This window comes from Ranitomeya variabilis, chromosome 1 (assembly GCF_051348905.1).
Source record: "Ranitomeya variabilis isolate aRanVar5 chromosome 1, aRanVar5.hap1, whole genome shotgun sequence".
Lineage (NCBI taxonomy): Eukaryota > Metazoa > Chordata > Amphibia > Anura > Dendrobatidae > Ranitomeya > Ranitomeya variabilis.
The window spans coordinates 791998674-792019556 of record NC_135232.1 but is presented as its reverse complement, the minus strand read 5'-3'; positions in this window follow the sequence as shown (position 1 = coordinate 792019556).

The window sequence follows — 20883 nt, the reverse complement described above, 5'->3', positions numbered from 1 at the left end:
CAGTTCAGGAATCGGTATCTTAGGTTCTGACATAGGATTTCTGGTAACATAATCTTGTATGCCCTGCACACGAGCAGCAAGCTGGTTCACACTTGTAATCAAGGTCTGGACATTCATGTCTGCAGCAATCACAAGCCACTCAGAGGTAAAGGGGAAAAGAAAAAAAAAATGAGAGAGAGAAAAAAAAAACTCAGAACTTTCTTTCTTATAATCCCGCTTCTGCAATGCATTTAACATTTAATACGGGCCTGGCAAACTGTTATGACCCCAATGGCAAGGGTCTCAGAGATATCAGCAAGTCTGCGAAGTACAAAAATCCAGCTCATAGGGCAGTGGTAACTGGGTTGACCATATATCTACTCCTAACGCCAACACTAGAAGTAGCCGGGGAACATGCCTACGTTGGTCGCTAGATGTCTCGCGCCAGCCAGAGGACTAACTACCCCTAGAAGAGGAAAACAAAGACCTCTCTTGCCTCCAGAGAATAGACCCCAAAAGTTGGATACAAGCCCCCCACAAATAATAACGGTGAGGTAAGAGGAAATGACAAACACAGAGATGAACTAGGTTTAGCAAAGAGAGGCCCACTCACTAATAGCAGAATGTAGTAAGATAACTTATATGGTCAACAAAAACCCTAACGAAAATCCACACTGGAGATTCAAGAACCCCCGAACCGTCTAACGGCCCGGGGGGAGAACTCCAGCCTCCCTAGAGCTTCCAGCAAGGATAGGATACAGATTATGTACAAGCTGGACAAAAATACAAAACCAAAACAATAGCAAAAAGCAAGAAAGCAGACTTAGCTTAATCAAGCAGGAACCAGGATCAGTAGACAAGAGCACTACAGATTAGCTCTGATATCAACGTTGCCAGGCATTGAACTGAAGGTCCAGGGAGCTAATATAGCAACACCCCTGACCTAACGACCCAGGTGAGCATACAAGGGATGATAGACATACCCAGAGTAAAAACACTAGTAGCCACTAGAGGGAGCCAAAAGGTAAATTCACAACAGGAGACAGTGTAAGGGTACAATCAGGAGGGGACAGTATACCAAGGAGGGGGAGTGTGATGAGAGAGTACAGTTTAATTACTGAGCCCTATAGGGGGACACAGTATGAGGGGACAGTGTGAAGAGGGAGGGGGCGGTATGGAAAGGAGAGGTCACTGTGAAGAGCAGGTACCATAAGAGGGACAATATATTCTTCAGACAATATAGTGAGGGGCAATTTTTTATTCAGGAGCATTATAATGACACTATCTTTTTTTATGATTATTATTATTTATTTTTATAGCACCATTGATTCCATGGTGCTGTACATGAAAAAGGGTTACATAAAAATTACAGATATCACTTACAGTAAGCAAACTATCAATTACAGACTGATACAGAGGGGCGAGGACCCTGTCCTTGCAGGCTTACATTCTACATGATGGTGGGGAAGGAGACAATAGGTTGAGGGTTGCAGGAGCTCTGGTGTTGGTGAGATGGTAGCATCGGTAGTGGTGAGGAGGCAGCGGGGTCAGTGCAGACTGTAGGCTTTCCTGAAGAGGTGGGTTTTCAGGTTTCGTCTGAAGGATCCGAATGTGGTTGATAGTCGGATGTGTTGGGACAAAGAATTCCAGAGGATGGGGGATATTTGGGAGAAGTCTTGGAGGCGGTTGGGTGTGGAGCGAATAAGTGTGGAGGAGAGAAGGAGGTCTTGGGAGGACCGGAGATTACGTGAGGGAAGATATTGAGAGATTAGTTCAGAGATATATGGAGGAGAAAGGTTATGGATGGCTTTGTAGGTTAGTATTAGTAATTTGAACTGGATACGCTGAGGGAATGGGAGCCAGTGAAGAGATTTGCAGAGGGGGGAAGCGGAGGAGTAGTGAGGAGAGAGATTAATTAGTCGGGCAGAAGAGATAAGGATGGACTGGAGAGGTGCAAGGGTTTTAGCAGGGAGGCCACAGAAAAGGATGTTACAGTAGTCAAGGCGAGAGATGATGAGAGCATGCACAAGCATTTTAGTAGATTGATGGTTAAGGAAAGGATGGATTCTGGAGATATTTTTGAGCTGGAGGCGACAGGAGGTGGAAAGAGCTTGGATGTACGGTTTGAAGGACAGGGCAGAGTCAAGGGTTACTCCAAGGCAGCGAACTTCCGGTACGGGGGAAAGCGTGATGTCGTTAATTGTGATAGATAGGTCAGGTAAGGAAGATCTATGAGATGGAGGAAAGATGATGATTTCAGATTTGTCCACATTGAATTTGAGGAAGCGAGAGGAGAAGAAGGAGGATATGGCTGATAGACACTCCGGGATTCTGGGCTAGAAAGGTAGATCTGAGTGTCATCAGCATAAAGGTGGTACTGGAATCTATGGGACTTTATGAGTTGTTCCAGGCCAAGTGTATAGATTGAGAAGAGATGGGGTCCTAGAACAGAGCCTTGGGGGACTCCAACAGAGAGAGGGTGGGATGAGGAGGTAGTGTGGGAGTGGGAGATGCTGAATATGCGGTTGGAAAGGTATGAGGAGATCCTGGATAGGACGAGGTCTTTGATGCCAAAGGAGGAGAGGATCTGTAGTAGGAGGCAGTGGTCAACTGTATTGTCCGTTAGCTTTGGCTGTAAGTAGGTCATTGAAAAATATTTAGAATTGAGAGTCCTCAGTGGTTGATACCTTTTAACCCCTTCACCCCGAAGCCTGTTTTCACCTAAGTGACAGGGCCAATTTTTAGAATTCTGACCACTGTAACTTTATGAGGTCATAACTCTAAAACGCTTCAACGGATCCTGGCGATTCTGACATTGTTTTCTCATGACATATTGTACTTCATGATAGTGGTAAAACTTCTTCGATATGACTTGCATTTATTTGTGAAAAAAACAAAAATTTGTCAAATTATGAAAATTTAGCAATTTTCAAACTTTTAGTTTTTATGCCCTTAAATTAGAGAGTTATATCTCATAATATAGTTAATAAACAACATTTCCCACATGTCTGCTTTACATCAGCACAATTTTGGAAACAATTTTTTTTTGTTAGGGAGTTATAAGGGTTAAAATTTGACCAGCGATTTCTCATTTTTGCAACAAAATTTGCAAAACCATTTTTTTTACGGACCACCTCACACTTGAAGTGACTTTGAGGGGTCTATATGACAGAAAATGCCCAAAAGTGACAACATTCTAAAAACTGCACCCCTCAAGGTACTCAAAATCACATTCAAAAAGTTTATTAACCCTTCAGGTGCTTCACAGGAATTTTTGGAATGTTTAAAAAAAATTGAACATTTAACTTTTTTCTCACAAAATTTTTACTTGAGATCCAATTTGTTTTATTTTACCAAGGGTAACAGGAGAAATTGGACCAAAAAAGTCGTTGTACAATTTGTCCTGAGTACGCCGATACCCCAAATGTTGGGGTAAACCATTGATTGGGCACATGGCAGAGCTCGGAAGGGAAGGAGCGCCATTTGACTTTTCAATGCAAGATTTGCTGGAATTGAGATCGGAACCCATGTCGCGATTGGAGAGCCCCTGATGTGCCTAAACAGTGGAAACCCCCACAAGTGACACCATTTTGGAAAGTAGACCCTCTAAGGAACTAATCTAGATGTGTGGTGAGCACTTTGAACCTCCAAGTGCTTCACAGAAGTTTATAATGTAGAGCCCTAAAAAAAAAAATTCATATTAATTTTCACAAAAAATGATCTTTTTGCCCCAAATTTTTTATTTTCCCAAGGGTAACAGGATAAATTGGACCCCAAGAGTTGTTGTGCAATTTGTCCTGAGTACGCTGATACTTCATATATGGGGATAAACCACTGTTTGGGCGCATGGCAGAGCTCGGAAGGGAAGGAGCGCCATTTGACTTTTCAATGCAAAATTGGCTGGAATTGAGATCGGAACCCATGTCGTGTTTGGAGAGCCCCTGACGTGCCTAAACAGTGGAAACCCCCACAAGTGACACCATTTTGGAAAGTAGACCCTCTAAGGAACTAATCTAGATGTGTGGTGAGCACTTTGAACCTCCAAGTGCTTCACAGAAGTTTATAATGTAGAGCCGTAAAAAAAAATTCAGATAAATTTTCACAAAAAATGATCTTTTTGCCCCAAATTTTTTATTTTCCCAAGGGTAACAGGATAAATTGGACCCCAAAAGTTGTTGTGCAATTTGTCCTGAGTACGCTGATACTTCATATATGGGGATAAACCACTGTTTGAGCGCATGGCAGAGCACGGAAGGAAGGAGCGCCATTTGACTTTTCAATACAAAATTGGCTGGAATTGAGATCGGAACCCATGTCGTGTTTGGAGAGCCCCTAATGTGCCTAAACAGTGGAAACCCCCACAAGTGACACCATTTTGGAAAGAAGACCCCATAAGGAACTTATCTAGATGTGTGGTGAGCACTTTTAACGCCCAATTGTTTCACTAAAGTTTAGAATGTAGCGCTGTGAAAATTAAAAAATAATTTTTTCTTTCCTCAAAATGATGTTTTAGCCCGCAATTTTTTTTTCCCAAGGGTAACAGGAGAAATTGGACCACAAAAGTTATTGTCCAACTTGTCCTGAGAACGCTGATACCCCATATGTTGGGGGGAACCACTGTTTGGGCGCACAGGAGAACTCGGAAGGGAAGGAGCACTGTTTTAGTTTTTCAAAGCAGAATTGGCTGGAATTGAGATCGGATGCCATGTCGCGTTTGGAGAGCCCCTGATGTGCCTAAACAGTGAAAACTCCCCAATTCTAACTGAAACCCTAACCCCAACCCTAACCCCAGCCCTAACCCTAGCCCTAACCCCAGCCCTAACCCTAGCGCTACTTTCACACTACCTTTTTTTTGCATACGTCGCAATGCTTCGTTTTGGCGAAAAAACGCATCCTGCAAAGTCATCTGCAGGATGCGTTTTTTCCCCATAGACTAATATTAGCGACGCATTGCGACGTACTGACACACTTCGCAACCGTCGTGAGACGGTTGCGTCGTGTTGTGGCGGACCGCCGGCAGCAAAAAACGTTACATGTAACTTTTTTTGTGCCAACGGTCCACCATTTCCGACCGCGCATGCGCGGCTGGAACTCCGCCCCCACCTCCCCGCACCTCACAATGGGGCAGCGGATGCGTGGAAAAACAGCATCCGCTGCCCCCATTGTGCGTCGCTTGCACAGTATGCGTCGGTACGTAGCGCGACGGCCCAGTACCGAAGCTAGTGTGAAAGTAGCCTAACGGGAAAATGGAAATAAATATATTTTAAAATTTTATTATTTTTCCCTAACTAAGGGGGTGATGAAGGGGGATTTGATTTACTTTTATAGCGTTTTTTAGGCGGATTTTTATGGTTGGCAGCCATCACACACTAAAAGACGCTTTTTATTGCAAAAAATCGTTTTTGCATCACCACATTTTGAGAGCTATAATTTATCCATATTTTGGCCCACAGAGTCATGTGAGATCTTGTTTTTTGCGGGACGAGTTGCCGTTTTTATTGGTCCCATTTTCGGGCACATGACATTTTTTGATCGCTTTATTCAGTCGCCATGACAGCACAACGAGAGAGGGGATCCGCCCTTCAGGGACAGGAAACCTACAGACATAAAAGGGCGGTACCTCTCTCCCGCATCAGTTGGTTTCCTGTCCCTGACAGCGGAACCTCTTCAGACAGGCCTAGTGAAGAAGGTCGAAGATATGAAGATCCCACTCCTGACACGCCGATGCAGGTAGCGGGGGTCCCCCTACCTCGGCCTGATCAGGGGGCCGGAAGCACCACACGGCAGGGGGACTGCCTGTGTAGGTGTCAGCAGGAGGAAGCAGCCTTAGAGTATAGGCTGGCTTCTATGGTGGCCGCAGCTGTACCTGCTGTGTGGGGGGCTTGGTGCTGCGTCTGCTGGGTCCTCCGGGTCTGCCCGTGCCCTGCGGTGGGACTCCATATCGATCCGGGGAGTCTGCTGCCGTCCTGGACCGCTTGTCTGCTTGCCGGCCGCTGCGGCGTCTGGAAGGGGCGTGTCCGGATGACACGGCGGGCGGCGCGGCTTGATAACGAGGCCGGGCATGCGCAGTAGCGCCTTTTTCCGGCCGATGGCGGCGTCTGGGGCGGGCCTGGCCCCGGGGGGTCCGTCGGTCTAATCTGCGGACAGCGGCAGCACAGCACGGAGCAGCGGACCCTAACGATATTCATATCGTCACCGGCACCTGGAGCTCCCTGCTGACCCCCATCCGGGGGCGGTACCCTGGGGGCATGGAGGAGGCTCTTATTTAAGGCTGCGCACATGGGCTGCTAGGTGTTCCTGACTTGGTCCATGATGGAGTCGCCAGAAGGAACCCAGAGCAGCCAGCAGCAGCAGCCGCTTCAGTCAGAAAAGCCTCGAAGAAGCTCCCAGCGTCGGTCTAGTGGCAGTAGCCGCGCTGGTGGAGCTAAAGGGGCCCAGAAGCCAAGACCAGCGTCCTCAAGCCGTAAGGAATCATCGGCTATGAAGGACCCCCCGTCTACGGGGAGGAAGTGTCTAACTAAAGCCAAACATAGGCAGTGTGCCGAATGTGCAGAGCCACTTCCGGATGGGCATTTAAAAAGATTATGCAAATCTTGTATACAACAGTTACTACAGGAAAAGGCTCCGGATCTGACCTCTGCAATAAAAGAGATGGTTAGACAAGAAGTTAGAAGTTCTGTGAGATCCAGGTCTCGTATAACGGAAGTTAAAACGTCATCCCCTGTATCAGAAGTGTTATCGGACTCGGGGGAGTTGAGCTCGGGGTCCCTTCCATCATCTGCCTCCTCTGAGGAATTGGAGTCTAGTCGGGCCTGTCTGTCCCTTGATAGTTAACCATCTGGTTAAAGTGGTCAACAGTACAATGGGGATAGAGGACACCCAGTCGGAGAGCTCCATTCAGAGCTCCATATGTTCAGGGGTATAGAGCGAAAATCTCGAAGGGCCTTTCCAGTCGTCGATAAGATTAAGACGCTGATTTCTAAGGAAAGGAAGAAACCTGAGAGGAAGGGGTCACTTCCGCCTGCATTTAAAAGAAGATATCCCTTCGAGGAGGAGGCTTCATCCTCATGGGATAAGGTCCCGAAACTAGATGCGGCAGTCGCCAAAGCGTGCAAAAAGACATCTCTCCCCTTTGACGACGTAGATCTGGGGATTTATTATGATGGAATATAGGCTGAACTGGATGGACAAATGTCTTTTTTCGGCCTTACTAACTATGTTACTATGTTACTATGACCTGGGAAGCCTAAAGGACCCATTAGACAGGAAAGCTGATAGCTTCCTTAAGGGGGCCTGGGAGACTTCGGCTGGATCCTTGAGACCAGCTATAGCAGCCACCTGTACAGCTCGATCCTTGATGGTGTGGTTAGGTGACCTTGAAGATCAGCTCAGGGACAAAGTCCCCAGATCTGAAATATTAGCCTCTATGCCTATAATCCAGGATGCTGCAGCTTTCCTCTCAGACGCGTCAGCAGACTCGGTCAGATTGGCTGCCAGGTCCTCGGCGTTATCTAACGCAGCCAGGAGAGCACTATGGATAAAATGCTGGCCAGGGGACTTGCAAGCCAGAACAAAATTGTGTGGCATTCCCTGCGAAGGAGCTCATTTATTCGGACCTGTCCTAGATGAACTGTTAGAAAAAGCGGGAGATAATAAGAAACGCTTCCCTTTCCTAGGAAGACCCTTCTATAGACGGGACTCCAATAGAGGATGGTCTAACCGCAGAAGACCAAACAGGGATTCTAACAGGGATGCTAACAGATACGACAGTACCAGAAGAAGGGGTAAAGGATTTATGTTTAATCCTTCATGAGATTTTAAGAAACCACAATGACTGGCGGACCAGGTGGGGGGTAGGCTTTGGGCCTTCTACCCGGCCTGGGTACAGATCTCGAGCAGTCCATGGATTCTAGGCATTGTGGAAAAGGGCTTAAGATTCGATTCCACCATATTCCTCGGGACAAGTTTAAGTTGACACCTGTTCGTTCCTCCTCTACAGAGCAGTTGGCGCTGGAGTCAGAGGTCCGGGAACTCCAACAGAAGAAGGTTCTGATTAGAGTCCCTACAGAAGAGGAAGGTAGGGGGTTCTATTGCCCTCTATTCCTGATCAAAAAGCCTGACGGTTCTTATTGCACCATTATTAACTTGAAAGGACTGAACAATTTTTTGTTGGTTCCATCCTCCAAGATGGAATCAGTTAAAACGGCAATAAAGTTACTTTTCAACCATTGTTTTATGGTCGTTTTAGACCTCAAAGATGCCTACTACCATGTTCCAATACATGTAGATCACCAAAAATTCCTTAGGGTGGCGGTGTCACTTGCCGGCACGGTAGAGCATTTTCAATATCAGGCACTTCCCTTCGAAGTCGCTGTCGCACCCCGGGTGTTCACAAAAATCATGGTGGAAGTTATGGCACACCTGCATGAACAGGACATATTAATAATTCCATACCTGGATGATTTACTGATTGTAGGTCATTCAGAATCGCATAGCAAGGACCAGCTACAGAAGGTGATTGGAGCATTGCACAGGCTAGGCTGGATTATCAACCTTAAAAAATCACGTCTACAGCCCCTAACATCACAAGAGTTTCTGGGGTTTATTATAGACTCTAGTCGGCAGGAATGTCGCCTGCCGGATGCAAAAATAGCTAAGATTCAACGACTAGTCACCAGGGCAATCGACAATCCCTTAGTGTCTTTAAGAAGTGCAATGTCTCTCTTGGGTTCCCTCACTTCTTGTATCCCGGCGGTTCTCTGGGCACAGTACCACACCAGGACACTACAGTGGGACGTCTTACACAATTCCTGTCGTCTAGAAGCTCACCTCGACAGTAAATTTTCACTTTCTGCGGAAACTACGCATTCACTTGTTTGGTGGACACATGCGTCGAATCTTTGTAGGGGGTTCCTTGGACAAATCATATCTCTAGAGTGTTAACTACGGATGCTAGCCCTAAGGGTTGGGGGGCTCACTTAGGGGAGGATTGGGTTCAGGGGCTATGGCTCAGTCTGAGCAGGACTCATCCTCCAATCTGAAAGAGCTATTGGCCGTACAAAACGCCTTAAATAGGTTCCTTATACCCCTACAGGGTCGACACGTCAGGCTGTTATCGGACAACCGGGTAACCGTGGCCTACATTAATCGCCAAGGAGTACGCGATCCAGTTCGTTAATGAAGGTCGCAAATCATATTTTTCAGATGGCCGAAGAACATCTTCTCTCTCTAACGGCTCTTCATATAAAAGGAAGTCTCAATACCAAAGCCGACTATCTAAGCCGCAACAAGCTCAAACAGAGAGAGTGGTCGCTGAATCCAGCTATCTTCGAGCAGATCATACAAATATGGGGTTGTCCGGAAATAGACCTTTTTGCCAGCAGAGAGAACAAAAAATTACAACAGTTCTGCTCCCTAAATCCAAGAGACAACTCATATGCAGTAGACGCTTTTCTGATATCATGGCACTTCAGTCTCGCTTATGCCTTCCCCCCTCTAAACCTAATCCCATTAGTTCTGAGGAAGATTCGGGAGGACAGAGACCGGGTAATCTTAATAGCCCCATTTTGGCCCAAAAGACCATGGTTCCCTTGGCTGAGGAAGATGTCTGTCTGCCAACCGTGGATTCTTCCAGAATCGCCAGATCTGCTCTCCCAAGGCCCATTCCTTCATCCGCGAGTAGCCAACTTACATCTAGCGGCATGGAGTTTGAGAGGTTGTTACTAAGGGGGAAGGGATTCTCTCAGGATCTAATAAATACACTCCTGAAGAGTAGAAAACTCACTACAACAAACATCTATATTTCTATCATGTACAGGGGCTCAGATTGACCAAAAACCATGTATAAATCAGATTCTTGAATTTTTACAGAAAGGTCTAGAGATGGGCCTGGCCACAAGTACTCTCAGAGTTCAAGTATCGGCTCTGGGGGCGCTATACAATTTTAACTTAGCCAGCAATCACTGGATTTCTAGGTTTTTCAAAGCAGTGACTATGTCCAGGCCAATCATAAAACAAAAGTTAGTCCCATGGGACCTAAATCTTGTACTCTCAGCCTTAACGCAAGCCCCATTCGAGCCTATCGATACTATCCCTGTAAAAATCCTTTCTATCACAACAGCCCTTTTGGTCGCACTCACATCTGCAAGAAGGGTTAGTGATCTGCAGGCACTTTCCAGACATCCACCATACATGCAGTTCAGGGAGAATAGAGTAATCATGAAACCTGATCCCCTCTATCTTCCAAAAGTTGCTTCAAAATTCCATAGATTACAAGAGGTAGTCCTACCTTCGTTTTGCTCTAATCCTACCAATGATAAGGAACGTAGATTTCATTCCTTAAGGCCCCGTCACACTTAGCGACGCTGCAGCGATACAGACAACGATGCCGCGATCGCTGCAGCGTCGCTGTTTAGTCGCTGTGTGGTCGCTGGGGAGCTGTCACACAGACAGCTCTCCAGCGACCAACGATGCCGAGGTCCCCGGGTAACCAGGGTAAACATCGGGTTGCTAAGCGCAGGGCCGCGCTTAGTAACCCGATGTTTACCCTGGTTACCAGTGTAAAATGTAAAAAATAAACAGTACATACTCACCTTCGCATCCCCCAGCGTCCGCTTCCTGCACTGACTGAGCGCCGGCCCTAACAGCAGAGCGGTGACGTCACCGCTGTGCTGTGCTTTCACTTTACGGCCGGCAGTCAGTCAGTGCGGGAAGCAGACGGCAAGGGACCTGACGGACACCGGAATGTGAGTATGTAGTGTTTGGGTTTTTTTACATTTACGATGGTAACCAGGGTAAACATCGGGTTACTAAGCGCGGCCCTGCGCTTAGTAACCTGATGTTTACCCTGGTTACCTGTTGTGAATTTGCTTTTTGCTCCCTCTAGTGGTTACTAGTTTTTTGACTCTGGTTTTTCTGTCATTCCTTTTATCCGCACCTGGGTCGTTAGTTAGGGGTGTTGCTATATAAGCTCCCTAGACCTTCAGTTCAATGCCTGGCAACGTAGTTATCAGAGCTAGTCTGCTGTGCTCTTGTCTACTGATCCTGGTTCCAGTTATATCAGCTAAGTCTGCCTTTTGCTTTTTGCTATTTGTTTTGGTTTTGTATTTTTGTCCAGCTTGTTCCAAATCTATATCCTGACCTTTGCTGGAAGCTCTAGGGGGCTGGTGTTCTCCCCCCGGACCGTTAGACGGTTCGGGGGTTCTTGAATTTCCAGTGTGGATTTTGATAGGGTTTTTGTTGACCATATAAGTTACCTTTCTTTATTCTGCTATCAGTAAGCGGGCCTCTCTGTGCTAAACCTGGTTCATTTCTGTGTTTGTCATTTCCTCTTACCTCACCGTTATTATTTGTGGGGGGCTTCTATCCAGCTTTGGGGTCCCCTTCTCTGGAGGCAAGAAAGGTCTTTTGTTTTCCTCTACTAGGGGTAGCTAGATTCTCCGGCTGGAGCGTGTCATCTAGAATCAACGTAGGAATGATCCCCGGCTACTTCTAGTGTTGGCGTTAGGAGTAGATATATGGTCAACCCAGTTACCACTGCCCTATGAGCTGGATTTTTGTATTCTGCAGACTTCCACGTACCTCTGAGACCCTCGCCATTGGGGTCATAACAGTTTGCCAGGCCAGTATTAAATGTTTAATGCGTTGCAGAAGAGGGATTATAAGAAAGAAGATTCTGAGTTTTTTGTTTTTTTTTTCTTTCTTCTTCCCCTTTACCTCAGAGTGGCTATGCTTGCTGCAGACATGAATGTCCAGACCTTGATTACAAGTGTGGACCAGCTGGCTACTCGTGTGCAGGGCATACAAGACTATGTTATCAGAAATCCTAGGTCAGAACCTAAAATACCGATTCCTGAACTGTTTTCCGGAGACAGGTTTAAGTTTAGGAATTTTGTGAATAATTGTAAATTGTTTTTGTCCCTGAGACCCTGTTCATCTGGAGACTCTGCTCAGCAAGTAAAAATAGTTATTTCGTTCTTACGGGGCGACCCTCAGGATTGGGCTTTTTCGCTGGCGCCAGGAGATCCGGCATTGGCTGATATTGATGCGTTTTTTCTGGCGCTCGGTTTACTTTATGAGGAACCCAATCTTGAGATTCAGGCAGAAAAGGCCTTGCTGGCTATGTCTCAGGGGCAGGACGAGGCTGAAGTGTATTGCCAAAAATTTCGGAAATGGTCCGTGCTGACACATTGGAACGAGTGTGCACTGGCCGCTAATTTTAGAAATGGCCTATCTGAAGCCATTAAGAATGTTATGGTGGGTTTTCCCATTCCCACAGGTCTCAATGATACTATGGCACTGGCTATTCAAATTGACCGGCGGTTGCGGGAGCGCAAAACCGCAAATTCCCTCATGGTGTTGTCTGAACAGACACCTAATTCGGTGCAATGTGATAGAATCCTGACTAGAAATGAGCGGAAAATTCATAGACGCCGGAATGGCTTGTGCTACTACTGTGGTGATTCTACACATGTTATCTCAGCATGCTCTAAACGTATAGCTAAGGTTGTTAGTCCTGTCACCGTTGGTAATTTGCAACCTAAATTTATTCTGTCTGTAACTTTGATTTGCTCACTGTCGTCTTATCCTGTCATGGCGTTTGTAGATTCAGGTGCTGCCCTGAGTCTTATGGATCTGTCATTTGCTAAGCACTGTGGTTTTACTCTTGAACCATTAGAAAATCCTATTCCTCTTAGGGGTATTGATGCTACGCCATTGGCAGCAAATAAACCGCAGTATTGGACACAGGTTATCATGTGCATGACTCCTGAACACCGCGAGGTGATACGTTTCCTGGTTTTACATAAAATGCATGATTTGGTTGTTTTAGGGCTGCCATGGTTACAGACCCATAATCCAGTCCTGGACTGGAAGGCTATGTCAGTCTCAAGTTGGGGCTGTCGTGGTATTCATGGGGATTCCCTGCCTGTGTCTATTGCTTCTTCTACGCCTTCGGAAGTTCCGGAGTATTTGTCTGATTATCAGGATGTCTTCAGTGAGTCTGAGTCCAGTGCACTGCCTCCTCATAGGGACTGTGACTGTGCTATAGATTTGATCCCAGGCAGTAAGTTTCCTAAGGGAAGACTGTTTAATCTGTCGGTACCTGAACATACCGCTATGCGTTCATATATCAAGGAGTCTCTGGAGAAAGGACATATTCGTCCGTCTTCTTCCCCCCTTGGTGCGGGATTCTTTTTTGTGGCAAAAAAGGACGGATCTTTGAGACCTTGTATTGATTATCGGCTTTTAAATAAGATCACTGTCAAATTTCAGTATCCTTTACCGCTGTTGTCTGACTTGTTTGCCCGGATTAAAGGTGCCAAGTGGTTCACCAAGATAGACCTTCGTGGTGCGTACAACCTTGTGCGCATTAAGCAAGGTGATGAATGGAAAACCGCATTCAATACGCCCGAAGGTCATTTTGAGTACTTGGTGATGCCTTTTGGGCTCTCCAATGCGCCTTCAGTTTTTCAGTCCTTTATGCATGACATTTTCCGGAAGTATCTGGATAAATTTTTGATTGTTTATCTGGATGATATTTTGGTTTTTTCTGATGATTGGGATTCGCATGTGGAGCAGGTCAGGTTGGTCTTTAAAATTTTGCGTGAAAATTCTTTGTTTGTCAAGGGCTCAAAGTGTCTCTTTGGTGTACAGAAGGTTCCCTTTTTGGGGTTCATTTTTTCCCCTTCTGCTGTGGAGATGGACCCAGTCAAGGTCCGAGCTATTCTTGATTGGACTCAGCCCTCGTCGGTTAAGAGTCTTCAGAAGTTCTTGGGTTTCGCTAACTTCTACCGTCGTTTTATCGCTAATTTTTCTAGCATTGTGAAACCGTTGACGGATATGACCAAGAAGGGCTCCGATGTAGCTAACTGGGCTCCTGCTGCCGTGGAGGCTTTCCAGGAGTTGAAGCGCCGGTTTACTTCGGCGCCTGTTTTGTGCCAGCCCGATGTCTCACTTCCCTTTCAGGTTGAGGTGGATGCTTCAGAGATTGGAGCAGGGGCCGTTTTGTCGCAGAGAGGCCCTGGTTGCTCTGTTATGAAACCTTGTGCCTTTTTCTCTAGGAAGTTTTCGCCTGCCGAGCGAAATTATGATGTGGGCAATCGGGAGTTGTTGGCCATGAAATGGGCATTTGAGGAGTGGCGTCATTGGCTCGAGGGTGCTAAGCATCGTGTGGTGGTCTTGACTGATCACAAAAATCTGATGTATCTCGAGTCTGCTAAACGCCTTAATCCGAGACAGGTCCGCTGGTCATTGTTTTTCTCCCGCTTTGATTTTGTTGTCTCGTATTTACCAGGTTCAAAGAATGTGAAGGCCGATGCTCTTTCTAGGAGCTTTGTGCCTGATGCTCCTGGAGTCGCTGATCCTGTTGGTATTCTTAAAGATGGAGTTATCTTGTCAGCTATTTCTCCGGATCTGCGACGTGTGTTGCAGAGATTTCAGGCTGATAGGCCTGAGTCTTGTCCACCTGACAGACTGTTTGTCCCGGATAAATGGACCAGCAGAGTCATTTCCGAGGTTCATTCCTCGGTGTTGGCAGGTCACCCGGGAATTTTTGGCACCAGAGATCTGGTGGCCAGGTCCTTTTGGTGGCCTTCCTTGTCAAGGGATGTGCGGTCATTTGTGCAGTCTTGTGGGACTTGTGCTCGAGCTAAGCCTTGCTGTTCTCGTGCCAGCGGTTTGCTCTTGCCCTTGCCTGTCCCGAAGAGACCTTGGACACATATCTCCATGGATTTCATTTCTGATCTTCCGCTATCTCAGGGCATGTCCGTTATCTGGGTGATATGTGATCGCTTCTCCAAGATGGTCCATTTGGTTCCTTTGCCTAAGCTGCCTTCCTCTTCCGATCTGGTTCCTGTGTTTTTCCAGAACGTGGTTCGTTTGCACGGCATCCCTGAGAATATTGTGTCAGACAGAGGATCCCAGTTCGTTTCTAGGTTCTGGCGATCCTTTTGTAGTAGGATGGGCATTGATTTGTCGTTTTCGTCTGCTTTCCATCCTCAGACTAATGGACAGACGGAGCGAACCAATCAGACTTTGGAGGCTTATTTGAGGTGTTTTGTCTCTGCTGATCAGGACGATTGGGTGACATTCTTGCCGTTGGCTGAGTTTGCCCTTAATAATCGGGCTAGTTCCGCCACCTTGGTTTCGCCTTTTTTCTGCAACTCTGGTTTCCATCCTCGCTTTTCTTCGGGTCATGTGGAGCCTTCTGACTGTCCTGGGGTGGATTCTGTGGTAGATAGGTTGCAGCGGATCTGGAATCATGTGGTGGACAACTTGAAGTTGTCACAGGAGAGGGCTCAGCGCTTTGCCAACCGCCGCCGCGGTGTGGGTCCCCGACTACGCGTTGGGGATTTGGTATGGCTTTCTTCCCGCTTTGTTCCTATGAAGGTCTCCTCTCTCAAATTTAAACCTCGTTTTATTGGGCCTTACAAGATATTGGAAATCCTTAATCCTGTATCTTTTCGTCTGGATCTTCCTGTGTCGTTTGCTATTCACAATGTATTTCATAGGTCCTTGTTGCGGCGGTACATTGTGCCTGTAGTTCCTTCTGCTGAGCCTCCTGCTCCGGTGTTGGTTGAGGGCGAGTTGGAGTACGTGGTGGAGAAGATCTTGGATTCTCGCCTCTCCAGGCGGAGGCTTCAGTACCTGGTCAAGTGGAAGGGCTATGGTCAGGAGGATAATTCCTGGGTGGTCGCCTCTGATGTTCATGCGGCCGATTTAGTTCGTGCCTTTCATGCCGCTCATCCTGATCGCCCTGGTGGTCGTGGTGAGGGTTCGGTGACCCCTCACTAAGGGGGGGGTACTGTTGTGAATTTGCTTTTTGCTCCCTCTAGTGGTTACTAGTTTTTTGACTCTGGTTTTTCTGTCATTCCTTTTATCCGCACCTGGGTCGTTAGTTAGGGGTGTTGCTATATAAGCTCCCTAGACCTTCAGTTCAATGCCTGGCAACGTAGTTATCAGAGCTAGTCTGCTGTGCTCTTGTCTACTGATCCTGGTTCCAGTTATATCAGCTAAGTCTGCCTTTTGCTTTTTGCTATTTGTTTTGGTTTTGTATTTTTGTCCAGCTTGTTCCAAATCTATATCCTGACCTTTGCTGGAAGCTCTAGGGGGCTGGTGTTCTCCCCCCGGACCGTTAGACGGTTCGGGGGTTCTTGAATTTCCAGTGTGGATTTTGATAGGGTTTTTGTTGACCATATAAGTTACCTTTCTTTATTCTGCTATCAGTAAGCGGGCCTCTCTGTGCTAAACCTGGTTCATTTCTGTGTTTGTCATTTCCTCTTACCTCACCGTTATTATTTGTGGGGGGCTTCTATCCAGCTTTGGGGTCCCCTTCTCTGGAGGCAAGAAAGGTCTTTTGTTTTCCTCTACTAGGGGTAGCTAGATTCTCCGGCTGGAGCGTGTCATCTAGAATCAACGTAGGAATGATCCCCGGCTACTTCTAGTGTTGGCGTTAGGAGTAGATATATGGTCAACCCAGTTACCACTGCCCTATGAGCTGGATTTTTGTATTCTGCAGACTTCCACGTACCTCTGAGACCCTCGCCATTGGGGTCATAACAGTTACCAGTGAAGACATCGCTGAATCCATGTCACACACACCGATTCAGCGATGTCAGCGGGACCTCAACGATCAAAAAAAGGTCCAGGCCATTCCGACACGACCAGCGATCTCACAGCAGGGGCCTGGTCGCTGCTACGTGTCAAACATAGCGAGATCGCTACTGAGGTCGCTGTTGCGTCACAAAACTTGTGACTCAGCAGCGATCTCGCTAGCGACCTCGCTTAGTGTGACGGGGGCTTTAGATGTGAGAAGATGCCTTCTTAAATATATTTCTGTTTCGAATGATTGGAAAAAAGATAACTCCTTGTTTGTAGCTTATCAGGGAGTGAGGAAGGGTCTTAAGCCCCCGTCTCACATAGCGAGATTGCTAGCGATATCGCTGCTGAGTCACAAGTTTTGTGACGCAACAGCGACCTCAGTAGCGATCTCGCTATGTGTGACACGTACCAGCGATCAGGCCCCTGCTGTGAGATCGCTGGTCGTGTCGGAATGGCCTGGACCTTTTTTTGGTCGCTGAGGTCCCGCTGACATCGCTGAATCGGTGTGTGTGACACCGATCCAGCGATGTCTTTACTGGTAACCAGGGTAAACATCGGGTTACTAAGCACAGGGCCGCGCTTAGTAACCCGATGTTTACCCTGGTTACCAGCGTAAATGTAAAAAAAAACAAACAGTACATACTTGCCATCTGATGTCCGTCAGGTCCCTTGCCGTCTGCTTCCTGCTCTGACTGAGATCCGGCCGTACAGCGAGAGCGCAGCACAGCAGTGACGTCACCGCTGCGCTCTCGCTGTACGGCGGCTCAGTCAGAGCAGGAAGCAGACGGCAAGGGACCTGACGGACATCAGATGGCAAGTATGTACTGTTTGTTTTTTTTTACATTTACGCTGGTAACCAGGGTAAACATCGGGTTACTAAGCGCGGCCCTGCGCTTAGTAACCCGATATTTACCCTGGTTACCCGGGTGCTGCAGGGGGACTTCGGCATCGTTGAAGACAGTTTCAACGATGCCGAAGTCGTTCCCCTGATCGTTGGTCGCTGGAGAGCGGTCTGTGTGACAGCTCCCCAGCGACCACACAGCGACTTACCAACGATCACGGCCAGGTCGTATCGCTGGTCGTGATCGTTGGTAAATCGCTATGTGAGACGGGGCCTTTAGAGTATCTAAAAACACCTTAGCCAGATGGATCAGGGAGGCGATCTCTCTCGCTTATACGGCAGGTGGCAACGAAGTTCCAGATGGTATAAAGGCACACTCCACAAGGGCCGTAGCATCTTCATGGGCGGAGAGATCAGAAGTATCGATAGAAGACATATGTAAGGCGGCCACATGGTCTTCTCCATCTACCTTTCTTAAACACTACAGATTAGATCTGGGTAGTTCCTCAGACCTCACATTTGGGAGAAGGGTACTTGAGGCTGTTATCCCTCCCTAATCTTTCTTATTTCTCTGAAAGTCTCTTGTTGTGCTGTCATGGCGACTGAATAAATACGTATGCTACTTACCTGGTAGCAGTGTTTTTTCAGGAGCCCATGACAGCACCCTTATATTCCCTACCCTATTCTTTTCTTGGATGATGCAACTCTTTCGTGTTTTCCTCTTCCATGTTCACTCATATAATAAAATGTACATAATTGTATGCTGCATCTGTGTTACTAACCAAGGTGGTCCTCTCATGCTCTGGAACCAACTGATGCGGGAGAGAGGTACCGCCCTTTTATGTCTGTAGGTTTCCTGTCCCTGAAGGGCGGATCCCCTCTCTCGTTGTGCTGTCATGGGCTCCTAAAAAAACACTGCTACCAGGTAAGTAGCGTACATATTTTTATTCCGATTTTTGGGAGGCGGAATGAACAAAAACCAGCAATTCCTGAAATTCTTTCAGGGGGGGCGTTTATACCATTCCACGTGTGGTAAAATTGATAAAGCAGTTTTATTCTTCAGGTCAGTACGATTACAGCGATACCTCATATATGTAATTTTTTTATGTTTTGGCGCTTTTACACAATAAAAACTATTTTATATAAAAAAATAATTGTTTTTGCATCGCTTTATTCTGAGAGCTATAACTTTTTTATTTTTCTGCTGATGATGCTGTATGGCGGCTTTTTTTTGTGGGACAAGATGACGTTTTCAGCGGTACCATGGTTATTTATATCCGTCTTTTTGATCGTGTGTTATTCCACTTTTTGTTTGGTGGTATGAGAATAAAGCTTTGTTTTTTGCCTCGTTTTTTTTTTTTTTTTTTTTTTTTACGGTGTTCACTGAAGGGGTTAACTAGTGATATAGTTTTATAGGTGGGGTCGTTACGGACGCGGCGATACTAAATATGTGTACTCTTATTGTGTGATTTTTTTTTTTTTTAGATAAAGAAATGTATTTATGGGAATATTTTTTTTTTATTATTTATTTAGGAATTTTTTTTTTTTTTTTTTTACACATGTGGACATTTTTTTTTTTTACTTTGTCCCAGGGGATGACATCACAGATCGGTGATCTGACAGTGTGCACAGCACTCTGTCAGATCACCGATGTGACAGGCAAGGGCAGAGGCTTGCCGGCGCCTGCTATTAGGAACTCTCAGCAGGCGCCGGCAAGCTAGGTCATCTCATGACCCGGGAGGAGTCCCGCGGCCATCTTGGATCCGGGGACTCCTTCCAGGTCACCGGAGCAGCGCGATCTCATCGTGTTGCTCCGGTGGGAGAGCGCAGGGAGCCCCCGTCCCTGCGCGATCCCCCTCTATGCCGCTGTCACTATTGACAGCGGCATCAGAGGGGTTAAATGCCTGCTATCGGCGATAGCGCCGACCGTGGGCATTGCTGCGGGGTGTCAGCTGTCATATACAGCTGACACCCGCACCCGATCACCGCGGCGCTCAGCGCGAGACCACGGTGATCGATGCGCCGTACTAGTACTGCTGCTGGCACAGATGCAGTGCAGGCAGCGCAGTACTAGTACGGCGCATGTCACGAAGGGGTTAATGGCTAACTGAAAAGATGGTAACAAATTGCAAGCTTTCGAGACTACACAGGTCTCTTCATCAGGCAAAGACTAAAAGAAATTCTATTTTCTATCTACTGGCTAACACGGTACCAAGATATATATCTTTCCTGTATCAGTAGGTCATTGAGTAATTTTGGTCAGGGCTGTCTCAGTTGAGTGATGGGGGCGGAAACCATATTGTAGATTGACAAACAGCAATCTTTAACCCCTTTCTGCCATTGAACGTACTATCCAGTCCATGTGACCTGGGACTTAAATCAAATGGACAGGATAGTACGTCATAGGCGATCAGCCGCGCTCACAGGGGGAGCGCGGTCGATCGTGGCCGGGTGTCAGCTGATTATCACAGCTGACATCCGGCACTATGTGTCAGGAGTGGTCATGGACCGCTTCTGGCACTTTAACCCCCGGAACACTGCGATCAAACATGATCACAGCATTCCGGTGGCATAGAGAAGCATCGCGCAGGGAGGGTTCTCCCTGAGTGCTTCCCTGAGACCCTCAGAACAACGCAATGTGATTCCGTTGCTCCGAGGGTCTCTTCCTGTCTCCTCCCTGCAGGCCCCCGGATTCAAGATGGCCGCGGGGTCCTTCCGGGTCCTGCAGGGAGGCGGCTTGTCAGTGCCTGCTGAGAGCAGGCGCCGGCAAGTCTCCTACACTACTTGTCAGATCAGCGATCTGAAACAATATAGTGATGTCCTACCCTGGGACAATGTAAAAAAAACTAAAATTAACATCTGTAAAAATATTTTTAAAAATTCCCAAATAAAGAACAAAAAATAAATATTTTTCCAAAAAAATAAATTTCTTTATGCAAGTAAAAAAAACAATAAAAGTACACATATTTATTATCGCCGCATCCGTAATGACTCAACCTATAAAACTGTCCCACTAACTCCTTCAGTGAACACCGTAAAAAAAAAAAGAAAAAAGAGGAAGAAAACACTTTATCGTCATACCACCGAACAATAAGTGGAATAACACACGATCAAAAAGACGGATAAAAATAAACATGGTACTGCGGAAAACATCACCTTGACCTGCAAAAAATGAGCTGCCATACAGTGTCATCAGCAAAAAATAAAAATGTTATAGCCCTCAGAATAAAGCGATGCAAAAATAATTATTTTTTAAATAAAATAGTTTTTATTGCATAAAAACACCAAAACATAAAACAGATATAAACAAGGTATCGCTGTAATCATACTAACCCAAAAGAATAAAACTGCTTAATCAATTTTACCACATGCGGAACGGTATAAAAGCCCCCCCCCCAAAGAAATTCATGAATTGCTGTTTTTTGTTCATTCTGCGTCCCAAAAATCGTAATAAATAGATATCA